We start from the raw sequence: 6000 nt of genomic DNA on the forward strand, positions 1-6000 counted from the left end.
CAGTTGTTCTCTCTGGACTCTGCTTCCTTGTTGCTATACCACAACAGCAGCAGGGGCCTGAAATGTGGTGTCCGCAAGAGCTAATACTCTACAGATGTGGCATATCCTGTCCCATCCCACCAGAGAATTGATTCTCCATTTCACCGGGACTGATCTGGAGCATTTCTTGCTTCCCTGTTGTAGTCTGGGGAGCCAGATTCCACATTCATGGGACTACCAGACATGTTCCTAGCTCAACTTGAATATAGAGAAGAGGAGAGAGGACAGTGAATGAGGTAGGGTTTCCATGCCTGCATTTTTGGTCAGGTAAGCCTCTCAAAATTGTGTCAGCATATCTACCTAGCACTTTAGGGACAAAATCAAGCCCTTCTCCCCTTTTAGCTCCTCCACACAGCCTCCTTCCTCAACATACACACACACACACACACACACTCTCACACACACATATACATACACACACACACGTATTAATATCTATCTTGGGGGAGGCCTGGTGCCATAATTCCCAAGCTCACGTCTCAGACTGCTGCGTTGCAGCATGAGGCAGGGCAAACATTTTCCCTTTAGATTCCCGGGGCCTCACCCTGTATTTGAGGTGCTCACCACCCTCAGCAGGGAGAAGGGTTGAAGTTTGCCATTTTGGAACCTTACAGAACATTTCTGAGTCAAAATAATCTTCCTTCTGGGGCCTGGGTTCCCCAAACTACACCCAAGCAGTCCCTAAAAGACAGCCCTCAATCCATTTAAGGACATCTGAGTATTCATCTTTCTATTGAAATGTCAATTCAATCCCAGCTCTCTCACCACTGTCCCCCTTTGATTCTTTCTCAATTGTCTTTTTGCCTTTAGCTCCCACCTATACATCTCATGCTCAGAGAAAAACAAGTTCCTTGGAGGTGGTATTCTTTATTACCTGAGAATCTGTCTGAAACTTGTACAGCTAGTTCCTATCCCACAAGTATTAGGTGGTTTATTAAGTACATCAGACAGAATGTGCACTTCATCACCAGGTTCTTGCTCTGGCAAAAGAGTGTTCTCTACAGCAAGATTTTTGCTTTTAGAAATTTATTAAATACATATTTTGGGTTAGTCCATCTACAAACACTGATTAAGGGCCCCTGGGGCAACCAATTGATCAGATTACTAAAAGCACTTGGGAAAAAACAAAAAGGTCCCATTGTACTGGACTGAGGATTAGGAGCAATTGAAATACAAGCCGGTACCAAGCAAGCAGTCTGGCCCCACACAGGTATTAGCAAATATGTGGTAACCAAGGTTTTAGGCCTTGGCCTTTAGGTTTGCTGTTTTTTTGTTGTTGTTGTTGTTGTTGTTTTCCTGCAACAGCAACAGGTTATTCTTATCTCACTGGCTTACACTGATCGTGTTTATACCTTCTGGTAGAAGAAGTAGTATCCAGAGGATTATTGGGTTTGAGCAGACTGCAGGTGTTCAAAGGTTGCCATGTGGCTAGCAGTGGTTCAAGCTCACATTTAACACTGCCACTCTAGAGGAAAGATAATGATTGTAACACAGTAATAATAATAATAATAACAAAAATGTGATAAAATGACAAAGTAAACCTTCTTCAGTGTGCTTGCTCATGGCATGAATGTTATGTGAACAGCCCAAGCAATACCCAGCATCACCTTAATGCCAACTTTTTGAGGTTCAGCAATTGGAGGCGGCAATTGGCTTTGCATTTTAAGGTATTTTGGGTAAAGGTGAGTTGAAGGATGTTTTTCTTTATAATTTCTGTTTGGCCAGGGCAAACATCATGGTTGAGTATTTGCTTCAGGAGAGTTCTTTTTACAGATTTCGTTTTCAATGCTGAGACTTATTTCTTTGAGCACTGTGCTTTTATGTGTCTTTCTTTTTTTTAATTTTTTTTTATTTATTTATTTTTTTTTATTATACTTTAAGTTCTAGGGTACATGTGCATGACGTTTATATCATGTATAACTCCCCAAAGCAATCCCTCCCTCCTCCCCCCTCCCCATGATAGGCTCCAGTGTGTGATGCTCCCCTTCCCGAGTCCAAGTGATCTCATTGTTCAGTTCCCACCTATGAGTGAGAACATGCGGTGTTTGGTTTTCTCTTCTTGTGATAGTTTGCTAAGAATGATGGTTTCCAGCTGCATCCATGTCCCTACGAAGGACGCAAACTCATCCTTTTTGATGGCTGCATAGTATTCCATGGTGTATATGTGCCACATTTTCTTAATCCAGTCTGTCACAGATGGACATTTGGGTTGATTCCAAGTCTTTGCTATTGTGAATAGTGCCGCAATAAACATATGTGTGCATGTGTCTTTGTAGTAGAGTAATTTATAATCCTTTGGGTATATACCCAGTAGTGGGATGACTGGGTCATATGGTACATCTAGTTCTAGATCCTTGAGGAATCGCCATACTGTTTTCCATAATGGTTGAACTAGTTTACAATCCCACCAACAGTGTAAAAGTGTTCCTATTTCTCCACATCCTCTCCAACACCTGTTGTTTCCTGACTTCTTAATGATTGCCATTCTAACTGGTGTGAGATGGTATCTCATTGTGGTTTTGATTTGCATTTCTCTGATGGCGAGTGATGATGAGCATTTTTTCATGTGTCTGTTGGCTGTATGAATGTCTTCTTTTGAGAAATGTCTGTTCATATCCTTTGCCCACTTTTTGATGGGGTTGTTTGTTTTTTTCTTGTATATTTGTTTGAGTTCTTTGTAGATTCTGGATATTAGCCCTTTGTCAGATGAGTAGGTTGCAAAAATTTTCTCCCATTCTGTAGGTTGCCTGTTCACTCTGATGGTAGTTTCTTTAGCTGTGCAAAAGCTCTTTAGTTTAATTAGATCCCATGTGTCAATTTTTGCTTTTGCTGCCGTTGCTTTTGGTGTTTTAGACATGAAGTCCTTGCCCATGCCTATGTCCTGAATGGTACTACCTAGATTTTCTTCTAGGGTTTTTATGGTATTAGGTCTCTTTCTACAAAGGGGTTATTAGTGGACACAAAGTACACTTGATAAAAACATATTCAACATACCCTTGAGCCTAAACAGTAGTTAAGTTGTCTCTAAATGAACTAGCAAAAAAAAAAAAAATGTAGTTTTTGTTTGTAAGGAAGGGAAGGTATTTGCTGAGAATGAATTGTTTTTTTTTGTTGTTGTTGTTGTTTTGGATTACTGTTTTTCTCTCCATATACTTTGACTTGGACTTTGACAGGAGGGAGTCCAGGAAAACAATTTTTTCCTCCAAGATTCTCAGATCCAGGCTAGGAAAGGATTCAGCACTACAGCATACCCCTCCACAACATACAGCCCTGTCACATTGAGATCATAATCCCTCCTGTCTCCCCCCTGCCTACCAACCCCACCTTACTAGCTAGGTCTTCGGTGTTTTACATTGAATATTGATACATTTTATTTTTTTTCTCATAAATGGGTTATTTATAGAGATTTTGTTAAATCTTGAGCTATATGCATGTGTAGATAGTGACAGGGCTATGTTTCTTTATGATGCTCGGCAAACATTTCATATTGGCCAATAAACATAAATATATCCAAACACCTTGTTTATTCCTCTATTTTCAGAGAACCTGGTGAATCATTTTGCTCGTGTGTCTTTTCTCAGTGAGCACAGCAAAAAATGTATTTCTGATCATTGGACGTGACATCAGTAGTGATGGGATTCACTAACTTGTCACTCAGGAGATCTGGGTTATAGTACAAGCTCTCTTTCTTTTTCTGAAATTGTTTATGCCATTTATATTCTTCTCTGAGATAAGGATCTGCTAGAAACTGTTGTGTTCTAAACTAATACTTATCAAATAGGGTTCCATGGTCCTAAGGGAACTGTGCACGTCTTCTGAGGTCTGCAAAATCTTTAGGAATTTGATTGTGTGTGTGTGTGTATTTTCATTTTGATCGTAATTTCTTAAAATACAAGCATATTCTAGCTTGACTTGTTAAGAGTACTGCCTTACCCTTTCAGGGTCTGTATTTGTGTTGATAATCTTACCAAGTGAAAGAGACCACCTAAAGAGACACTATTTAATTTTGAATGCTATACTTTACTATAATTTAAGAGGTAGGAAAATCAAGTTTCCTTCCATCTTTAATATTCTATAATCTTGACAACAACACATGCTGGCAAGGATGTGGATAAATGTGAAACCTCATATATTGCTGGTAGAATTATAAAATGACATAGCCACTTTTGAAAACAGTCTGGCAGTTTCTCTAAAAGCTAAAGCTAGAGTATGATCCAGTAATATCACTCCTAGATATATACTCAATATAATTAAAAACATATGTACACACAATACTTGTATACAAATATAGAAACATTATTTATAATATCCAAAAAGTGGAAACAACCCAAGTGTCCATCAACTGGTGAATACATAAAAAGTTGTGGTATATACATATAATAGAATACTATTCAGCAGTAAAAAATATTGAACTTTTGACACACGATACGTTGTAGATGAACCTCAAATCATGTCAAGTAAAATAAGTCAGATACAAGAGACCATATATTGTATGATTTCATCTATATCAAATGTCCATAAAAAGCATGCTAATCAAGACAGAATATAGATTAATGGTTGCCTTGGAATGGCCATGAGAGAAAAAATTAAATTTTAGTAGGCATGATGGATCTTACTTAAAGGATAAAAATGTTCTAAAATCTAGTTATGGTGATGTCTGCCCCACTCAATAAAGTGAATAAAAATCATTGACTTGTATACATGAAATTATGAATGAATTTTATAATATGTAGAATATTCCTCAATAAAGCTGTTTTAAAAAATATTCTATGATTACTGATCTCTGAGTAGACTGCTGTTGCTTTACTAATTTACTTTCTAAAAAACGTTCATTACCAGGATTGATTCCATAATCAATCTCTTGCTCTCTCTTTGTCTCTCTCTTTCTCTCTCTCACACACACACACGTGCACACACACACACACACACACACACCACTTAATTGCTCAATTCAGTGCAAAAGAAAGAGGCACAACTTGAGTCCTATTCAGTTCTCTTCTTTTTAGTCTCTCTACACCTTACATAGCCTAGAGAAAAGAGGGAGAGAAAGCATCTAGGCAGTACTTAGAGGAGGAAGACTTAGGAGGTCTCACTCAAACCAAAGGAGAAAGGACAGAGGAAACCACTAAGGCTTAGGGGTGTGTATAGAAAAAATATATTGGGAAATACTATCACAGGCCGTAGAAGGGTTTGTTGAGGGAACCACTACAGAATGGGGGAGAAGTGACTGGAATTACCAGGAGGTAAGAAGTCAGGGCTTGTGTATTTATCATGCCTCTGAGTAAAGGCGTTTTTAAAATCCTAACTGGGCCTTGCATTCTCACTTGATAAAATTATGAATGGTGGGACAGTAGGAGAAACTGAATCCTCTGATTTATAAATGACAATAAAGGCATAGGAAGGGTTAGCATTTAGGCAACCCTTGTCTGTTTTGGAGTTCATTTCAGTGTGTTCCTGTGCTTGTCAAAAAGCAGTGAGTCCCCACTCTATATCCCAGAAGGACATGGGGAACCAGATCTCTGTGAATAGATAGACCAAAGCAGCAGACAAGTCATCAAACTGTCAAACAAGATTCTTAGGTGATTGTTAATAACCTTTTCACTGGGGACTAAAAACACTTGCATATTTCTGGGCTGGTATGATGCTACTGCATTTTATATTCTCAGTGTGATTGGCAAGTTTCTGTATACCCAGCAGTTAGTCTTTTGAGTCCTCAGAAATTGTGTACACATGAGTGTTAGGAGTTCACATCCTGCCTGTATGGACAAAATGGATCTCCACAAAATGGATTCCAAAAGTGGAAACAACCCAAGTGTCCATCAACTGATGAATAGATAAAAAGTTGTGGTATATACATATAATTGAATACTATTCAGCAGTAAAAAAAATTGAGCTTTTGACACACGATACATTGTAGATGAACCTCAAATCATGTCAAGTAAAATAAGTCAGATACAAGAG

At 38.5% G+C, this 6000-nt stretch overlaps 1 long non-coding RNA gene across 1 annotated transcript; it reads left to right on the forward strand.

The window, feature by feature from the left end:
* The first annotated feature begins 146 nt into the window (after positions 1 to 146).
* Positions 147 to 4804, forward strand: LOC117077860. The gene is made up of 2 exons (XR_004434846.1): positions 147 to 1861; positions 2968 to 4804. It is a non-coding gene; the product is annotated as an uncharacterized LOC117077860 (long non-coding RNA).
* The last annotated feature ends 1196 nt before the right edge of the window (positions 4805 to 6000 follow it).

Source organism: Trachypithecus francoisi, unplaced genomic scaffold (assembly GCF_009764315.1).
Source record: "Trachypithecus francoisi isolate TF-2019V2 unplaced genomic scaffold, Tfra_2.0 Lachesis_group6, whole genome shotgun sequence".
Taxonomy (NCBI): Eukaryota; Metazoa; Chordata; class Mammalia; order Primates; family Cercopithecidae; genus Trachypithecus; species Trachypithecus francoisi.